Source organism: Protopterus annectens, chromosome 8.part0, assembly GCF_019279795.1.
Source record: "Protopterus annectens isolate FY-2018-M chromosome 8.part0, PAN1.0, whole genome shotgun sequence".
Classification (NCBI taxonomy): domain Eukaryota; kingdom Metazoa; phylum Chordata; order Ceratodontiformes; family Protopteridae; genus Protopterus; species Protopterus annectens.
The window spans coordinates 623,554,662-623,575,793 of NC_056741.1; positions in this window are offsets into that span (position 1 = coordinate 623,554,662).

The window sequence follows — 21,132 nt, forward strand, 5'->3', positions numbered from 1 at the left end:
CTTTTTGGCCTTGGTAGGTGTGGTTTCTTCTTCTACGGTCTTATCTCAGGTGCCCCCCTTGGGTGCCCGGTCTGATACCAGATCTGGTTTCTTGTCAGTCACTCTGTCCGCTTCTCAATTTTCAGACCTTCTGTCTGACAGCTTGGTTTGCCCAATTCCCGGATGCCCCCCTTGGGTGCCCGGTCCGATACCAGATCTGGTTTCCTGTCAGTCACTCTGTCCGCTTCTCAATTTTCAGACCCTCCGTCTGACAGCTTGGTTTGACCAATTCCCGGATTTGTTGCCAAGTCCAGGTTTGCATCCTCTGTGAAGGACATTATCCTTGCTTTTCAGAAATCATTTACCAGGAGAATTTATAGAAGCAAGTGGAAGAGATTCTCTGTGGACTAAAGGCCAGAATCTAGTTCCATTGTCGGCCCCTATTTCTGACATTCTACTTTTCCTGACTTCCTTTATTCAGGAGGGTGCCGGTTTCTCTACCATCAAAGTCCAATTAGCAGCAATTTCTAATTTTCCTCTCAGGGATGAACCTACTTTTTCCTCTCACCTCCAGTCAACCACCATGGGATTTTGCTCTGCTGCTACAGTTTCTGACTAAGACCCCTTTTCGAGCCTGCTGCATTCTGTGATACTAAATTCTTTTCTTGTAAGACTGCCTTTTTGGTGGTAATAACTTCAGCAAAAAGAGTTTCGGAATTGCAGGCTCTTACCATTAAGCCTCCTTATTTGATATTTCATAAAGATAGAGTGGCCTTGAGACCCAACCCTTCCTTTATGCCAAAAGTGGCCACTGAAGCAAACCTTAGTCAATCTATATCCAACTACCAGTGTGTTTTTCTAATTACGCCAGTAAAAGGGAATACATTTTATGAACCATAGATGTTCATAGACAGCTTCATTTTTATTTAATCAAAACTAAATCCTTCCGCCTCTCTGACCAATTGTTTGTGGTATTCTCAAGTAACAAAGGGCCAAGCTGTTTCGAAAACTATTTCCCAGTGGATTTCTCAGTGCATTTCCTTAATTTATTCCTCTCATTTTTCTATACCACGGTGGTGCAGCGGTAGCATTGTCGCCTCACAGCAAGAGGTTCTCCAGTTCGATTCTCAGCTGGAGCACCTTCTATGTGGAGTCTGCATGTCCTCCCCACAGTCGAGTGACATTCAGAAGACATGCGTGAATGGGCATGCCTTCGTTGAAGGTTGGGCGCCGAGCTGGCACCTCAGCACCGTAAAAATCTGTCAGTCATTAGTGGACCGGAGTTCCGCTGTGGCGACCCCTAACTGGGAAATGCCAAAAGAAAAACAACATTCCTCTCATTTTTCTCCATTGCCTGGACCAGTTAGGGCTCATTCTACCATGTCAGTGGGTACATCAGCTGCCTTCATAGGTTGTCAGTCCTTGGATGACATTTGTGCAGTGGCGACTTGGTATTTGCCACATAGCTTCATATCTCATTACAAACTTGACCTAGTTTCTAGAGGAAGGACTTCCTTTGGCTCCACTGCTCTTTGGCATGTCCTTCCTTGAGGCCACCCAAGAACGTCTGGTAGCTGGGGAGACTGACCCATACATGATAAATGGTGACTAGGATAACATCAGATTAATAGTTATCTGTAGTCACCATTCATCACGGTCCCACCCTCCTTCCCCCTCTCCTGGAGGATTTGCAGGAGTTGCGTGGACCTTGTCTGGTGGCATGTTCTTTCTGTCAGTCTTCTCTCTACAGGGCAAACTCTATCTGAGGGGGTTAGAGGGCAGCAGTGCATTATGAGAGGGGAGGAGCTTGAGCTAAGCTGTTGTCTAGTGTTCCGGCTTAGATCTGATGTCCGATACTAGACCCATACATGATGAATGGTGAGTACATAACTATTAAAGTTCATGAAATTAGTATTGTTTCCGTCTTTGATGTTAGCCAGAAGTGCTCTTCACAGCACCAGCAGTGTGCCCAGGAATGTGACTTTCTGCAATTCGTCCGGAGTTACATGTATCTGTAACGTATAAAAGTACGATTATAAATTCTTTTTATAAGACCCAATGCTCATATTACTGTTGGAACTATCTGAGTATCCTTCTTCCAGATTGCCCTCATTTCTGCCTGCAAATCCTGGTTGTTTGACTTTCTCTTTTGTGCGGTAGACAGTGTAATCACTGAGTGTAGCAATTTCAATGATCAATGCTACTTTAGTCTTTTCATGGACTACTGTAACTGGTTTTCTCGCATCTATTTTTTTGAACTGTTGATAGTGGGTGATCCCTTTTTGATGTAAATTTCATCATTTTCTGTAATACTTTGTGGCTCATGTTTCAAGTGCTTTTCAACTACTTCATTATTATAATGCTTGTTCAATCCCCAGTGCAGCAGTCTTGCCACATTATTATTCCTTTCAGTATATAGTATTTTTGTCATTAGTATATCGCAACCAGCAACAAGATGTGCAACTGTTTCCAATTCTGTTTTACAAAATCTACATTTGTCTGTTTTTCCCACATGCTCAATGGACTTTGTAAACCAGTGCGTACATAGTCCACTATCTTTGGGCTGCCAGTATTAACCTTTCGTCTTTTGGTATAATTCATTCCCTCCAGTACAGCTCTTTTGAGTGTTTACCTTTAACTCCCAGTGGGCATGGCTTGAACCTTCAAAAAATGAAGTTATCACCTTACAGTTTTAACAAATACTCGTTGACAGAGGTCAGATATCAAAACACTTTGCGGTCATGTATGCTTCAAGATAAAATATTCTGATACCTTGTATGTAGCATGGTTTTGGAATTATTAATGCAAATATGAACAAGCAATATTTGACATCTAGAGGCACAGTAGGAAGTAACGGCAGCAACACCTGGCGTTGCACTCGGCTGTAAGGAGTTAAATTCATAGGTAGGTACTAGGCTATCTACCTGAAGGCATTTATAAGCCTAGCCAGAATGTGTTGGCTTTCGGCGCCCCCTTAGATTAGTTCCCTGTGCCTCTGTCCAGCAGAACCACTGAAGTGATCCCTGGGGTAAACTTTGTTTCCCATCCACTCATCAAAGTTTCTCTTTAAGAGTGTTGGCGAGGAGCTTTGCCTAATGTAGATTGGAATCTTGTTCCAAAGCATGGGAAGTCTCTGGGACAGGACTCTATCCCTACAGCACGTCCTATTTATTGTTCTGGTGAGGTTTAGATCCCTAGAGCATGTTGCACGAGGGGATATGGTTTTCTTTAGGTGGAGCATGTCTATTAATTCTGGGTTGGACATGGCCTTGTATGTCAGGCAGAGATTACCTCTGAGTAGGCGGTATGCAACAGAATACAGCTGGAGTTTCTTCAGTCGAGCTGCGTAGGGCATCTGTTTGTTTGAGGCCAGTGATACTCTTGGTGAGGTACTTCTGTGGTCTTTCCAGCTGTTGCAGGTGTCTTGTAAGGTACATCCCAAATGGGGCATTGTACTCTATGATGGGTGTGATATGTAGAGGGGCACAGTGACCTCTTTTGATCTGTATGCGAACCCTTTTGTGATTAGGTGGGCCACATAGAAGGATTTTCTAACCACTTTGACAATGTGATTATTAAAGGAGAGATTACCGTCTAATTGGGTCCCCAGATCCCTTATTATGTCTTCTGTATTTAGGGGACTACCACCTATGTGGTAGTTTGTGGGTACTTTGTTTTTTCCAAAGGGGATGACTATGCACATTTTGCCATTTAGCTTGAGGCCATGATTTTGACACCAGGTATCTTTCTCAGTGAAACCCTTTTTGGAGGATGTCTGTCAGCTGGAGAGTCAGGTATAGCCCCTAGTTTTCAGTAGTCTGCGAACTTGGTCAGCCGTAGTCCTCCTGTGCTTGCCTCTACCTCTGAGAAGTATATGCAGAACAGGAGGGGTCCTAGGACTGAGCCCTGGGGAATGCTACTTGTAACCTAGCACCCGCAACTCTCACCATGTAGGTTCCGTCCGTGAGCCAGTTGGCAACCCATCTTGCAACGTAGGGGTTTATATTCAGGCTGGTGAGCTTGTCTATAATACCAGAATGGGGAATGGTGTCGAAAGCATTTGTGAGGTCTAGGTAGTCTGTGTACCACTTTTCCCTCATCTATAGCCTTGGTAACTGTCTCAAAGAAGTCCACCAGATTTAGGAGGCATGATCTGCCCTTAAAGCTGAACTGGGTAGGGTCCAGTGTTTGGAGGTTCCCAATGTCTCCGTTAAGGAGTTCCATGATGATATGCTCTATAGCCTTGCAGACCAAGCTAGTCAGGCTTATAGGGCAATAGTTCTCTGGGTCTGTTGTGGCTCTACCTTTGTGGAGCAGAATAACCATTGCTGTGTGCCACTCTATGGGTACGTAGCCTGTGGAGAGGCTGAGTTTGAACAGTGTGTTTAGGTGAGGGGTTAGTTCGTCTTTGAGCTCATGTAGGACGCAGCCTGGGACACCATCCAGTCCCATTGATGCTGTGTTTTTGGCTTTGGAGAGGGTTGTTTTAACCTGAGTGTCTGTGATTTCAGGGGCTCTACATTCTTCTGGTATGGTTATGGGCCCTTTTGGGGGAGGGGGTGGTGAAGTTTGCACTAAACCTGTCTGCCAGGATGTTGGCGATATCTGTTGGCTCAGTGTATTTTGCGCCATTCTGCACTAATCTGAGCAGATCTGAACATTGCCACCTAGAGTCTTGATGTAGCTAAATAATGCCTTGTGGTTATCTTTGGAGTCCTTGGCAATTTTTCTTTCAAGGCTTGCCTTTGATGATTTTGAGGGATCGTACTTTCTTGCAGATACTGATCAGGGATGTCTTCCTTTCTTGGGATTTTATCTCTCCTTAACTATTCCTGCATTCAATCCTGATCAGCATGAGGTTGTTCCGAGAGCGTTCTTTACTTGCAGCTATATTTGTGTTTTCCACATCTCTTGCCTTCTCATCTGATCCTCCACCTTATAGTCTTTCTTGTTTCTTGGCACATTCAGTTGCTGCCTGATTTTTATCGACTTCTGGTTTGATTTCTGTTCCTGCTTGATGCTGATATGCTTCTGTTAAACTAAGCAGGGAAGTTATCTTAGACTTGTTCTCCTTATGTTTCAAAACTTTCACTACGTTTGGGTCTTGAGGTCAGCAGATATGTATACAGTCCCACATTTACAGATCTATATATGTAATTTCGAAGAGGCCTGTGTCTCCTTCAGAACAGGGAATGTGTAGTCTTGGTATGCCCTGATTTTTTTATAAATCATTTGTTGAGTATAAAGCATCCTTCTTGTTTTCCTGTCCAACATCTTTTGTGCCGTTCAGTCACAGATGGCCTCTCTTCCACCTACACAAATTCAGACACTCTGATCCCAAGTCACAGAAGTGATCTCGCACATGTCTTTGTCAGCACGTCTAATCTTGCAAGCCTTTGGGTCTGTGGCAGCAGCTATCATCCTAGTTCCTTTAGAAAGGTTTCACATGCAGATTTTGCAATGGACTCTATACAGTGGTCTATTCTTCAGCAGCCTTTATCTGCCCTTGTCAAGATCATTCAATCTTGCAAAAAATTTCTTCTTCGGTGACTTCACACAGGTGAAGTTTTCCTAGGACATCAATTTGTTCTTCCGCTTCCCACGCCACGGTGACCATGGATGCCTCCCAACTAAGGTGAGGGGCACTATTTGGGAAGGACACATCCAAGGTACATGGTCCCCAGAAGAGGCCAAGATGCCCAACAGTGCTCTGCAAATGAGAGCAGTCCTCTTAAGTGTTGCAACCCCTTCAAGATGTTCTCCATTATGAGACCATTGCTATTCAGATGGACAATGATTGTGGTGTGGTACATCAGCAAATGGTGGGGGGGACAGCTCTTGCACACTGAGAAGCACTGTGTGTGTGACAGTAGGTGGTCTCTTCTGGCCACTTTCTCTTAGCAGTGCACATCCAGGGAAAGCCAGTGTGATTGTAGACCAACTAAGTGGATCCATTCTGATGCTTCATGAGTGGTGTCGATGTCAGTGGCAGAGAATTTTCCATTGATGGGGACAGCCATGCTGCAACCTTATCGCTTCACTTCAAGTGCAACAGTTTCTTTGCCCTGATCCCTCCAATGGGGGGAGTCGCTGAGAGATGCTCTAGTCTACAGTTGGCCCCTTCATCTTTCTAAATGCTTACCCCGTCACGGCTCATTCCCAAATTTCTACAGAAGGCATACCAGTTGAAGAACACAGTTATCCTCATTGCACCTTTTTGGCCTTGTCAAATTTGGTTTCCCTTCTTCTGGCCTCATGTTCTACATCTGCCCTGGATACGGGATCTCAATTCAGACCTCCTATCTCACCCATCAGGGATTTCTCATGTAGATATAACAGGCCTCAAAATGACTGCATGGTTGCTCAAGTTCCACTGATAGTCCATCCCTGGTCTGTCATATTTTATCTTCTCAAAAAGCTTCTACCAGAAAAAGTTTACAAAATAAATTGAAGAGATTTGTGTTCTGAGCCCTAAGAAGAATCTTGGACCCCGTTTATGCCCCTATACCAGCTATACTTTCCTTTTTAGCTTCAGTTCTGAATGAAGAAGCTAGCCTTTCAGCTATTAAGGTACAGTTGGCTGCCATTTCAAACTTCCAGCTATGTGAAAATACTTCTTCCTTTGGCTTTGCATAGTTTAGCAGATGCTTTCTCAAAGTAACTTTTTTACTTGGGTCCACTGAAGAATCCGAATTCTCCTTGGGATTTAACTATGTTGCGTCAAGCTCTGACTCGAGGTCCTTTTTGAATAGTCAGCCAGGTCAGACCTTAAGTTTTTGTCTTGGAAAACCATTTTTCTAGTCGTGTTATATCAGCTAGACAGGTATTCAAACTCCAGGCTCTATCATCCAAACCTCCTTCCTTTGTTTTCCATAAAGACAGAGTTTCCTTATGGACAAAAACCCATCCTACTGGCCTAAGGTAGCTTCTGATTCTAACCTCAACTTTGTCATTTAACCTCCTGGTTTTCTTTTCAATTTTTTTCCAAATTTTTCAAACAAGGGAGAGTGCACACTTGGATGTACATAGACAACTGCAGTTTTATCTCTATTGAACCAGTTTTTTTCCAGAAGACTGACCAGTTGTTTCTATCCTTCTCACCTAACCGATTAGGCAAGTTGGTTTCTGAAGTTACACTCGCCAAATGGTTAACCGATTGCATCTTTTTTGAGTATAGTAAATGAGGGTTGTCCTTGCCTAAGCCTTCTAGAACTCATTCCACAAGGTCTATGGCTGGATCCTCAGCATTTTGGTGAAGAGCTTCCATAGATGACATTTGTGCAGCTGCCACTTGGTCCAGTGGTCCTACCTTTATTGCAAATTTGATTTGCTTTCTAGTAACAGAGCTGCTTTTGGCTCCCCAGTACTCTGAAATATTCTTCCATGAGGACCACCCAAGGTTCATCTAGCTTGGGGACTCAGTCCCATCATTTGAGGAATGAATGAAATGACAACATCAGATGAAGTCCTGTACTCACCATAACATTACATCTGTGCTGTCCACTTTCATTCTTCCTCAATTTCCTGCCCTCCTAATCCCCTTCCCTTTGTTCCTGGAGATTCTTAAGGGTATCACTTTGGGAAAGGTTCCTTGTTTGAGCTCTAGCTCTTTTTCTTATTTATCTTTTTTGCATTCTCTTAAGGTATTATCCATTAGCTTCTATGGGCAGTAAACTCTATCTGAGATATGATAGGTTGGGCGGGTATTATGGTTAAAGGGAGGAGCTCGAGAGTTTGGATAAGAGGATATGGAAGAAGTGTCTGATTCAGATCTGAAACCCATCAGTTAAGGAAGAATGAAAACGGACAACACAGATGTAACTATGATGAGCACATAGTGTTTTCGAAGATGTGTAAAGTTTAGTCTGGTCTAATGCTACAGAAGCACATAACAGATTTATCTTTTTCTGATTTTGAACTGAATCATGATACTCAATACACCATAAATTCTTTGCACGTGGTCTTAAAGTGCTTATACCCTTTTTTCTACCATGTTTGCAACAGCCAGCTATACCCAACTTGTCATTCTGTGATGTAAAATGATATCCATAGCTGTATGACCAAGGTAGTATTTGGGTCTGTATCCAAGAGACAGAAGATAAAAATATTATCTTCTTGCATAGTGTTTTTTTTTTTTTTTCTTTCTTGCATAGCATTTCATCTGAATTTTACTTTCTGGTGGATTGGACTTTTAACTATCAGAATACCATAGTAACTTCAGTTTTTAATTTTGCCATCTTGTGGACCACAAAATTATTTCAAAAGTTTCATTCAGATTCAAATCTTTATTTTGTTTGACTTTTTGTTTACCTGACTATATCCCATTTTCAGCGGATGCCCTGGGAGAAAAGCTGCATAATTTTATAATGCTACAGAAAATATTAACAAAGTAATAAATTTATATCTTCAGTTCATACAGTGTGGACTTATACAAAGTAAAAGTTTGAACAGAGATAAGTTAAAAAAAAATGTCTGTAGGTGAATTCACAAGTTATAGTTCATAGAGAGGACATTATACACACTTTGGAAAAGGGTTGACTAGATAAAGCAGCCTAGGCATAATTAATATTTATCCTTTAGCTGGGCTGTGCTCTGAGAAGGAATTGCAAGTATGTTTGTTTGAAAGCATTTTATTTCCATACGTGTTGCTAGTGCAATGATTTTTTCCTCCCAAAATACACTCGAGTATGTGGCCATTTCTGGCAATGTTCTTTCATTCCCATTGGCTCAGTAGCCCTATGGGTAGTGTCCTGCCAAGGACACAGCACTCAACCATCTTGTCAACGCTATAACTCCCCTTCCTGTCACTCACTGTGGCTACTGGAAGGTTGCACGGTTTTATGAGGGAAATGCATCTGCAGCAAGAGTGAAGTAAAATCTTCAGGATTTTACACTTGAGGGGAACCATCTTTCAGGCAAAAGCTTTTGACTAGCTGCTGCTCTTCTGGAGCCAAATAGAAAAGATCCAGTTTGGGGAACCCTTCCTGTCATAAATATTTTTTATTGAAAATTTGTGGTATATTTTTTTTTCTGATCTAACTTTGTTATCTAGGGCATTTTACCTTAAGAACAGTTATCTTTCGTCAGGGAAGTTTCTTTGCATGATTATGCACTGTTTACTTGGCTTATTTTACTTTTTTTGTTAAACTGTTGTTGTTCCTTCAGCTTTTCCTGGTTAGGGGTCGCCACAGCAGAACTCCGGTCAGCTAATGATTGGCAGTAGATTTTCACGGTGCCAAGGTGCCAGTTCGACTCCCAACCTTCAACGAAGGCACGTCCATTTGCGCATGTCTTTCAAATGCCACTCGACCGCGGGGAGGACATGCAGACTCAACACAGAAGGAGCTCCAGCCGAGAATCAAACAGGAGAACCTCTTGCTGTGAGGCGACAATGCTGCCGCTTTTTGTTAAACTGTAATTTTATAAAAGAAATACCACGTGTTGGGGCTGTGGTTTTACAGTTGGAATGTGTTTTCCACCAGTTTCTGTTTTTAGTGCAATTAGAATGTTTTCTGATTTACTGAGGTAATAATTCTGTATTGTAAGTGTAAGGTCTGACAGAAGTTTAGTTATACTGCTTGTATTTACTAGGCTGGTGTCATTTTTTTTGGATTTTGGGGAAGAGAAATTTGCTGTTGTGCTTACTAGTGAATATTTGCCTCCTCTCAGTGTTACTGATCTTTACTGCTGAGGATTGTGACAGAGACGGTGGTGATTCTTCTCATGAATCCATGACCCAGAACTTTGACACCTCACTTCAGATAGTGAGCCTGATGTTAATCCTAGACAATTTTCTTCCCTTTCCTGGGACTGTTACTCTGTGATGTTTTTGCATGAGAGCGAACAGGATCCCACAGAAATGGGGATATTTTATGATCTGTTGAAGGATGAGGTAGGTTCCTAATTCTGCTGCTATTCCTCCTACTTTACCAGCTCTAGAAGACTTTTTAAAGCTGCCTGCAAGGCTTTTGACTCGCTGGCCACAGTTCCAAAGAAAGCTAATAAGCAACATAGGGTCCATTCTGATCATAAATATGTCTATTCTCAACTGTCCCTGTTGCAGCAACTCCAGCAGGAGCTAACAACTTGCCTTCCTGTAACCTGGTACCCACTGATAAGGAGGGGCTAGTGGTTAGCCAAACAAGGTAAGAGACTGTCTTTTTTTCTACTACATTAGCCTTCAGGACCTTGAATTAACCGGTCTATATGTGGAAATGTATGCTAAAATGTGCTTCTAGTTTGCAGTTTCATTTTCTCCAGAAGGCGGGCCATATTTGAATATGATTATTTAACTTGACTGCTCTGAGAAGTGTGTACAAATTGTACTGACACTGTGTCTAGAGTTTCTGCTTCTGTAAGTGGTGAAGAACATGTGATGATGAGAGGTATTGCCAGCTTTGCTGGGAGAAGTGAGGCAGTTGCTGTATAGCATATGCCAGCATAGCTAGCTGGAGTTTTGTGAAGAATTATATGTCATTGTATATCAAACTGATTTATACAGGTGCTTGTGTTGAAAATGTATTTGTAAAGTTGCTTGTGCTGTAAATGTAGCAGCAGTATGTCCTGCTGGATAGAAAAGAAATATTATACATATGTCAGCCTGTACTATTGTAACTGATTAAATGTATATAACAGAGGATACTAGAAGAGAAGAGATTAAGCTCAGCTCCATTTAATTTTTAGAAAAATATCCTGAAATTAAATGACTTAATTTAGGCCATAAACATTGTATCTAACAGGTTTCAGTGTAGCCAGAAACTAAAAGTCTATATGAGGAAGGCTTCTGTATTGGCCTTAGCAGTGAATTAAAGTGTTGAAATGGTTTTATGGCTTCCAGATGCTGTTAACATATCTTAGCAAAGCTCTCTGTGTATGGTAACAACACGTGGGAGATTCTGGTTCGGGGCGGGGGGTTAGTATGGGAACCAGAAGTTAAATGACCAGATGTATGTGATGTCATTATGTAATCCAGCACTGAAATGATGTTTTAATACTACATGAGACAGGAGTCTCAGAGCAGTCTGTTTTTGAAACCTGACATAGAAGGATCACTCACCCACTTCATCTTGCCTTGCTTTAATAAGTAACCAGGAAATATTAATTCTTTAGGTCAATCAGGAAAATATAGTGAGATTAGTTAAGTACTGTTTTTCTGTATCTGTGTGAATCTAGTCATCTGTGTTATTTTTAATATTTCCTGTGTTTGAAACTCTGGTGTTTAGATATTTGATGTTTTCATTTTTATTACATGTATTTAAACCTTTCATTGTGTCTAGTCTTTTAGAGAATGTTTTAACCTTTGAGAGTATTTGTATCTATTTGATGACATGGCTGCTCCTGGAAGCCTTACTCTTTGGTCAAACACTATCATTTGTATTGGTATTAATTTCAGTCAGTATAATTGGATACCCTTGTAAGAGCCTTAGAGTAGCTGGCTTTGGAGTGTCCGGTGGCAGTGACTACCTTTATAGTCTGGGAAAAGGGTAGCAGGGAGAGTAAATCTTGTGCCATCCTTTCCCGTGTGTGTTTGCAAATCAAATCTGTGTGTGTGTGTCAGCTGCTTGATTCAGGGAACACAGAGCACTGGTTTCACACAGAGGGTGGGAGAGGACTTGGCATGGACACTTTGCCGAGGACTCTGCTCTACAGCTGTGTCAGTGGGAGGTCTTATTGGGGGCCTGGAAAGAGAGGGGAAAGCCAGACTCTGGACCGAGTGTGTTCCCTGTGAGCTGTTAAGGGAAATTGTGCTTGGTGCAGAGAGCTGCATCAGGAAATACTGTGTGCAATAATCTTTATTTCAAGTGAACAGTCCTCACTGGTGTCAGTGGTGAGGATTCAGGCCCCTTGATTACTGGCCCAGAGGAGGGATGGCACATAAGTTTGGTTGTGTAATCAGAACTTTTCCGATGATTTGATGTCTGAAGTTATTAATTCTCCTCTTATGCTGGGTTTGTTATGTAGGCTTCAGGCCCTTTACAGGTGGTTATAGACAACACAGTGACGTGGAATCTCAATGAACAAAGGGATACAAGGTCATATGCTCTTTGCTGGCTGGGAGTGATGGCTTGAGAGTTGGCAGTTGAGCATTCTTTGACTCTTCAGACCCTAAAGGCACTGGCATTTAGCCATCCTGGCATTTACTTATATTGCATGCTATTCACTGCAGCATTCACGCAGCTCCACTGTTTATGCTCACTTCATGCAATCTCACCTCAAACTAGACTGGTCACAGGCTTATAAATAACAGCTTGAGTGCAGATAACCTGCACATGCTGTATATTTACTTGCATATTTATTGCTTGCATCTGATGTTCTTTTCATTCTTCAACATATGGGTTATGGATCCAATCCTGTGATCCAACTCTCGAGCGCCTCCCTCTACCAGTAATGTCCTAGTCCATCCCCAGTACCTCAGATCTCATTTGCCACCATCTTGCATGGACATGGATCCTCTCTCACAACATTTGTTAGCATGTAGGTAGCTGTAAGTGTACCAGTTTATCTCTACCTTCTCCTTGCATTTTCATATGTACTTAGTTTTTAACCTACCTCTAGTTTCTGGGTTTTTTGTCTTTTTTTTCTTAATTTTAAGAAAGTAAAATCTTTACAAGTACCATGGTTGCTACTCCTTCTGTTCTATCCCCTTATTTCCTTCCTACATCTTTTAACAAGGTATTTCTAAGTTTTATTGTTGGCACATTGTGAATTTTTTTATCTTCCAAAAAAAAAAAAAATCCTTTAGTACCATTTACTTGTACTGTCATGGCTGAGAAACCTATAGGTTTCAAGAAATTCACTTTCTATGGGCACAAAATGATAGTCTAGGATGCCCACAGGGAGTGTTTATTGTTTAGGAGCAGCATACTTTGGTACAATTTTAGCAGGATTTAATTCCAGGGTTATTGCTGATTTGATATAATAAACTGGTTCTCAGGGGGTTGCCATCTCCTTCATCTTCCCCTTCCTCAGGGGCTCAAACCTCTGTAAATCTTCAAAGGCTCCTTCATTGACTTTGGAGGTGATCTTTTCCTGTGCTCCGAAGACTTTGTCGCCCTCTGAGTCACCGCAGAAGATACCAAGGGCTTTGGACCAGACTTTGGCAGAGCCAAAGAAAAAATATCTTTTGATTCTAAGATCCTATATTAATATCTAGTACTCCTCCTGTGCCGCCCATGAGTTCAAAATATTCAGGCCCTATATCTGATGTTTCTCAGGTGCCTAGAACTTGTTTGCTTGAGTTCATCATAGATCCCGTATCTCCTTGGCTCCACTCCAATCTTAAGCAGACACCAAGAAAACATTCCAGACCTCAGTCGACCACCTCATCCATCAGGTCCTCCAGGAGTCTTTCTGAAGCAAAAGTAGATAGGATGATGAGGACGTTCCTCAGAGCCAGATGGAGGTTATTTGTCTTAATCTCCCATCAGATCCATGAGCCTTCCATCTTCCCCACAGGCTATTACATCTTTTTCTCTGATTCGTCCTTCAGTTTTAGAGCTCCATGGTCCAAGAGCCGTGAGAGTACTGGTGTCAAAGCGAAGAGAGCTGTGCCTTTGACTTGCTGTATTCTGATCATTTCTGCTCCATCAGATCATGATGAATCTCTGAGCTGAAGCATCGGGGTTGGATTTGTGGGGCTGGGATTGGCTCTGATTTTGTTGGAGCCTTCCTTGCCCCTCAGAGCCTTGGTGTTAACTTGGGTCTGGCTCCCTCCTGGAGGCACAGATCTGGTCAGAGTTGTGGCGTGCCTGCCTTGGGCATGTCTGATCGGTGCAGCCCGGCTACAGCTTCCCTGAGTTAGTCAGCCTTCAAGGTTGTGCAGAAGGTTTTCTCTCATTCCTTCTCTAATTCTACACCCTGGCCCCATTGGTTCTGAGCTTTGATCCCGTTAGACTTCCTCCACAGGGACAAACTGGTACCAAGTAGCGTCCACACACTTCCAATAAAGGAACTACCCCTCTCTTTGGGCACCTCTCCAGAGCATCTCACTGAAGAGGTTCACCATAAGAGAATGTGGAAAAGGAGGCACATATAGTATCTTTGAGGGATTCCCTAAGGGAATCTGTCTTTAAAGGGAAGGATGCCGCAGATCACCACCTGATGTCTCCTTCAGTGACATTTTGGAATTCCTCAAGCAAAAAAAGATGGCCAGTCCTCAGATAACCCATCCCCTGAGGAGTCTGTATTCTTGGAAGCTTTTGGTTCTGTCCCACTCTGTATCTTGTGTGACTCACCCAATCGAGCTTATCAACCTAGTCTCTCACCAGTTGTAGAAGAAGCAGGATTCTGTTGAACCCGTCCCTTGTTGACCAGACAGATTTTTAGTCTCAACAAAAGAAAATATTACATTGGAGCAGAGGTGTTCCTGTCAATGTGATGGTTGTGGTGGCAGCCACCAAGAAGGCGCTTGCAGAACAGTGCTCCTCTGTCTACCCCCCCTAACAGAGTTTAGGACATTAGACAGGTGTGGAAAGAGCATATTTTAATCGGTGACCTGTGCCTTGCAGTCACTGAACTGTTTTGCACACTGTACTAGACTACAGAGATATTTGACAAAGGAACTCCTAAGTCCATGTCTCCAGAGGATATGTCATTCTCGCAGCTAGTGACTATCAACTGCATCCATAAGATTAATTTTGCATGCTGTGGAAGATGCCTCTTGGGCCGCTGACATTACCATAAGGAAACATGCCTGAATGCAGCTATGTGACTTTGCGGAGCCCTTCAAATCTTCTTTCATCAGTGCTCCCTTTGATGGAACTTTGTTTGGCCTGTCTGTGAAAGAAACACTTTTTTGCTTTGGGATGGGAAAGAAAGACCCCGTCTCTGCCATAGGGATTCACTTTTCTACACCTCAGTGATCCTTTTCAAGGAATCAAGGAGGCTAGAAAATGTGGTTCCACAAATCCCAGTGATAATTCCAGGATTCATTAAGAGATAACGGCCTCTGAGGTGGGGAGGGTTCCAATGGAAGATGCTGGCCTCATGGCAGGGGAGGTCTGCAAAATCAGAGCTTCTAAGATTCCTTTCTGGATAGACCCTTTCAGTGCTCCTGAAGTGCTGCTTGACTGCTTGCCTCTGGAGGCAGTCAGGGGGACATTTGTCCTTGCACCCAGATGCATGGGCTACTATAACAAAAGATTCTTAGGTGCTAAAAATATTCAGAGGTTATTTTTTATATCATTTCTTTCAAACACTTCTCCCCAAAAGAAACAAGCTTCCTGACATTCTACCCAATCAGAGAAGCTGCAGCTCAAGAAATTCAGAAGCCATTAGCCAAAAGAGTCATCCAGGAGGTCCCACTAGACCAGAGGGAATTTGGAACTTACTCCAAGGTTCTTTTTAGTACCAAAAACAGGGATCTGAGGCATATTTTGGATCTAAACAACTTGAACCAGTATGTGAATAAGTCAAAGTTCTGAATGGTCACACTTCAGTCCATCCTACCTCCTTTTACACAAGTACAGTTGGATGTGCGTACTCTGTGTTCAGGATGTGTACTATCACATAAAAATAGGCGATGCAGAAGACACTGTGCACTTTGTCTGAGAGCGAGTCACTATCAGTTAAGAACCCTGCCTTTTGTATACACTACAGCCCTCCGAGTGTTACCAAATATATATGGCAGTGGTAGCAGCTCACTTGAGACTGCAGTGATTCCGGGTGTTTCCATACTTAAACGATTGGCTCCTGACCATTTCAACCAAGCATCTTCTAAAACACGCCAGGGACTATTTTCTTCACATTTGCCAATCTTTAGGCATTAGTCATCATGTCCAAATCAAAGCTTCTACTAGCTGAGAGCCTGGAATTCATTGGTGCTCATCTGAATAGTATGTCAGACTGCCTCTCTATCTCTCCATTGTGTGTCCAAACTTAAGTCCCAGGTTCAACAAGTCATTTCTCATCCTGCTCCTTCTGCAGGCTCTGGGGTCTATGGTGGCTTCTGTAGTTTTAGTCCCCTTAGCACATTACTATATGCTTGCTGTTCAGTGGTCTGTTCTTTGACAGCCTGTCTTACCCAGCCAACTCACTCAGGTATGCAGAGACTATCTTTAATGGTGGATCCATAAGAACGAGAGACTCGTCAGTCACCTCTTTGTTCCATCTCCTCCATAACCACAGTAACTACGGACACCTCCCAGCTGAGGTGGGGGGCATTTCTAGAAAGGATGGTCTGAGGTATGTGGTCCCTACCATGAGTCCAGTTCTCACACATCAGTGTCCTAGAGATGAGTGCAGTCCTCCTAGCATTGTAGGCCTTTCAAGATGGTCTCCCTGTGGGGACCATTGCAGTTCAAACCAACATGTCTGTAGTTTGGTATCAACAAAAAAAGCGGAACTCTGTCTTATCCCTTTTGTCGAGAAGCTTGGAGACTGAGGCACTGGGCAATCTCCTCCAGCCTTTTTCCAGTGGCAGTGCACATTCTGGGGAAATCCAGAATACTAACGGATAAACTCAGCAGATCCATTTTGATGCCTCGTGAGTGGGGTCGCAGTCAGTGGAGGAGGAAATTTTCTGTCTTTGGGGTCAACATTGCTGCAACCTCTGCCTCTTCCCCACAACAGCAAATGGAGCAGTATTTTACCCTGATTCCCCCCTAAAGGGGAGTTGCTAAGAGATGCAATAGTCCATGTTTGGCCCTCTGGTCTCCTTTAGGCTTATTCCCCAGTACCCCTAATTCCAAAATTCTTACAGAAAGCCAGCCATTTGAAAAGCTCAGCTATCCTTATTGCTCAAGTGTGGTTCCTATTCCTTTGGTATCATCATCTTTATCCTCCCTGGATACTGGACCACAGACCAGATCTCCTGCCACATGTCTTGGGGATAAAACATCCCAGTATTCCAGCCCTTAAATTAATTGCATGTTTTTTGCAATTCTGTTGGTAGCTAGACATCCCAATCTTTCTCCCCTGGTTTGAAATATTGTTTTGTCATCACAGAGATTTCACTAAGAGGATTTACAAGAGCAAATGGAAAAAGTTTTCAGTTTGGGCCTTGAAAAATGGTGTTGATCCCTTTACTGCCCCTCATTTTTTTCTATTTCAGTTTTTAGCTTTTTCTTGTAAAGAAGGTGATAGTTTTCCACAATCAAAGTACAGTTGGCAGCCATATCAAACTTTCACTCAGGAAACTGTGCTTCTTCCCTGGCTACTTCCAGATTATGTAAGGCCTTCCTGATGGGTACCTTCCTGCTCAGACCTGCAGTGAAAGATCCGTCCTCACCCTGCGACTTGACAGTAGTACTGCAAGGTTGAACTCCACAATCTGTTGAACCTTCAGCAAAAACTGACGTAAAATTCTTGTCTTGGAAAAAGGCCTTTTAGTTGCTATTACTTCTGCTAAAAAGATTTCTGAACTCCAGGCTCTTTCATCAAAAGCTCTTTACATTGATTCTGAAGCCACTTTAGGTAGGAAAGAAGAATTGGTTCATAAGGTAACCCTATTTTTATGAAAAAATGCAATTACTATTTTACTTGCATAGAACTAAAGAATTCAGAAAAACAGACCAGCTCTTTGTCTTTTTTTTCATTGAGTTGGATGGGTTGTCCAATTTCTAAAGTTGCATTGGCCAAAATGGATAACTAATTGCATTTCCTGGATTTACTGTCAACAAGGCCTATGCCTACCAAAACCACGTAAGGCCCATTAAGCTAAATCCATGGCCACCTTATCTGCCTTCTGGTCTAAAACTTCCATTGATATTTGTGCAGCAGCCAAGTGGTCTAATACTTGTACTTTTATTACTTATTACAAATTGTGCTTGATTTCCAGAAGCAGAGTTGCCTTTTTGGTTCATTAGTTTTCTGGAATATTCTTCTATGAGGGCCAACCAATTTTACATAGCTGGGAACTCTGTCTCATACGCTGAGGAAGAATGAAAAGGACATCATCAGATATTAGTTGTGTGTTCACCATAACTAGTCATCTGTGATTTCCATTTTCATTCTTCCTCAACTCTCCTCCCTCCTTCCCCTTCCTGTCACCTTCTGGGGTGACCTGATGGACCTTTGGAACCTGTAGTTCCAGGTTTGAGCCCTGCTCTAATTTTCTCTTATCTTTTCTATACTGAAAACTTTATGGCAGCAAACTCAGTCTGAGGTATTGGGGATGGACTAGGGCATTATGGATAGGAGAAACTCAAGAGTTGGATCTGAAGTCTGTAAAATGCAGCTGAGTCTGATCAGAGGATCTCATCAGTAACCCATGTATTGAGGAAGAATGAAAATTGCAACACATGCCTAGTTATGGTGAGTACAAAGTCAGACTGGGCACACGCCCCATTTTCAGCAGAGGCACAGGGAGAAATGCTGCATTGTACAGAATAAATAAAAGGTAGTTGTAGAAGACTTGAATAACTGTACATTCATACATAGATTAGTAATATGACAGTTAAAAGTAATACATGTACATACATAGAATAGTAATGATATGACAGTTGAATAAAAAATACAGTAAAAGGGCCAATGTCAAGCTTATAGGAATCTAGTCGCTTTCAAATGGAATCTGCTGAAAATAGATATTGAGTAGGAGACTGTAAAGTAATTATAGGCTGAAGATGGTTAGAGATTATATGAAGGAGTATTGAGGAGGTCCAGGTAAAAGGGAGAGTAATGGAGAGGGATAGAGGATAGTTTAGGATAGGAGGGAGATTATGACAAAGTAGCTGTGTTTTATGGCCAGTTACAAAAGTATGGTGAGACACTTGAATTTCTCCATGTCTTTTGGATTTCTAATAACATGACTGGAATGGGCCCCATTCCTAAATCGAAGTATGATTAAAGTTCATGAAATTAGTAATGTGAAGTTGTTCAGTCTCTCTGTTCATTCTTTACTGATGGGTTTGGAGCTGATCCCTTGGCTCCGATACGGCCAATTGCAAAGCTCCAGGTCTTCAAATAGCTTGAGGCCAAGGCCCTATCCCATGATGCAGCTGTGAATTACCTCAGATCTAGTTTTCTGCTGCAACAGATCGGAGGTTCTGAATTAGCTCAGGCCAGATAAGAACAATTTTTTCATTTAAAATTCTATAAAGTTGTTTGATAGTTAGTATAGTTAGTTAGGTTCATTGGAGCAGAGGTGCTTTCGATGCCATGAGGAGAGTCATGTTTGCCAGGACATCCTGTACCTCGGGTCTGGCTCTTCCTCCCCAAAAGTGTCTGTGTCTGCTTCTGCATCACGCCTCCTGACCAAGTGTACAGACCCAGAGCCTCAGGAAGCCCCAATGAGTGGCCCCTGCTCTTCCGAGACCTCACCAGAGGCCCCCACTTATGACCTTCCCAGGAAGGGATTGTGCAAGATGAATCACCTAGACTCCCCACAGGAGTCTCTCACATCGTGTACCGACTTAGTCGGAAGGGTCCCCGTGGTCCCCCTCTGAGGACATCTCATTCGCTGAGATCCTTAGGCAGAGGGGCGACTGGCAACTGAGGATGAGTCTGTTCTCCTGAAGGCTTTCGGGTCTCAGCCCTCCATCTCTTGGGTCACTCTGCCCTTCCATGAGCTGATGCAGCTGGTCTCACGATGGGCGTGGGAGTCTCTGGATTCTATGGAGCCTGTCCCCAGGAGGCCTAATAAATTTATTTCAGCCCCAGTTGACAAAACATTTTTAATTAAAGGTGTCTGGTTGATGCCATGGTAGTGGCGGCGGCCACCAGGAAGGAAATGTCTGAGACTTCCTCGTTTATCCATCCTCCTAATAGTCTCCAGGATTACGGATAGGTATGGAAAGCGCATGTTCAGTTCAGCGACCTTTGCTCTCCGTTTGCTAAACTGCATAACACATTTTACTAGGTTGCAAAGAGATCTCCTTAAGGAGTTGGGAAATGCTCTTCAGGTTACAGTAGCTGCAGCAGTTTCCAAGAAAGTTACTGCCTAACTTTCCACCCTAAGTTCAATTGTCAACTCGTCCATGCGCCTCACATCTTATGCAGCTGATGGAATGAGTAGGGCAGCAGGTACAGGAATTGCTCTTATGAGACATTCCTGGATGCTCTTGTGTTCGTGAACACTCCCTTTGATGGCTTGTCCTTTTTTGGGCCTAAAGTGAAGGAAAGCCTAACCAGGTGTAAACAGGACGGAAAGACTCTGCCTGCCGTCTGGGTCCATTTTTGCACCCCTACTCGACCATACCCTAAAATTCAAAGGGGAGGAAAGATGTGGTTCGAAAAGCCTGAGGAGCCTTTCGGGACACGTGGTGAATCCGCCACCAGGGGCAGAGGAGGGAGTAATAATGGAAGAATCCACCCTCGCAGCAGAGGGGGTCCGCAACACCAGGGTGACGGATCACTTCTCTGGGACACCCTACCAGCACTCCTGAAAGGAGGCCCGACTGTCCTGCTCTGAGGCAGTCTCTTACTTTGTACCCAGCTGTCTTGATATATTGAGCCAGGCATCTGGGTACAAAGATATCATTTCCAGAGGATACTTCATACCATTCGCCCCACCCCCTCCAATCATAAGACGAATCCCGGGCATTCCACCCAGTTACAGGGAACAAGCAACAATAGAGGTCCAAACGTTGCTAAGAAAGAGTCATCCAACCAGTCCCAGCAGACCAGACAGGATCCGGAACTTACTCCAGATTCTTTTTGGTTCCAAAGAAGATGGGGCACTGGAGACACATTGGACCTCAGCAGACTGAACTAAAGAAACAGAGGTTTCGGACGGTCACGCCTCAGTCCATACTTCCCTTCTTAGGGAAAGAAAATTGGATGTACTTGATAGATCTCCAGGATGTGTACTACCACATAAAAATGGCCAGACCATCCAAGGATCACCTGCACTTCCGGCTGGGAGCCAATCACGATCACTTTCGAGCCCTGCCCTTTGGTCTCACTACAGCCCCTGGAGTGTTCACTAAATGCATGGGAGTCATCACGGCTCACCTGAGGCGTCTAGGATTCCAGGTGTTTCCATACCAAGATGATTGGCACCTTAACGCCACCACCAGGCATCAACTCATTCAGGCCAGGGAGTCCACTCTGTCACTCTTTAGTCATCTGGGCATTACAGTCAACTCAGAAAAATCTGCCTTGTCGCCATCGCAGCATACCGTTTTTATAGGGGCAGAATTGGATACCACTACTACCACTCTAAGGCTTCAAATAGCAAGAGTCTCTTCTTCGTCAACATGTCGGCATCCTGATATC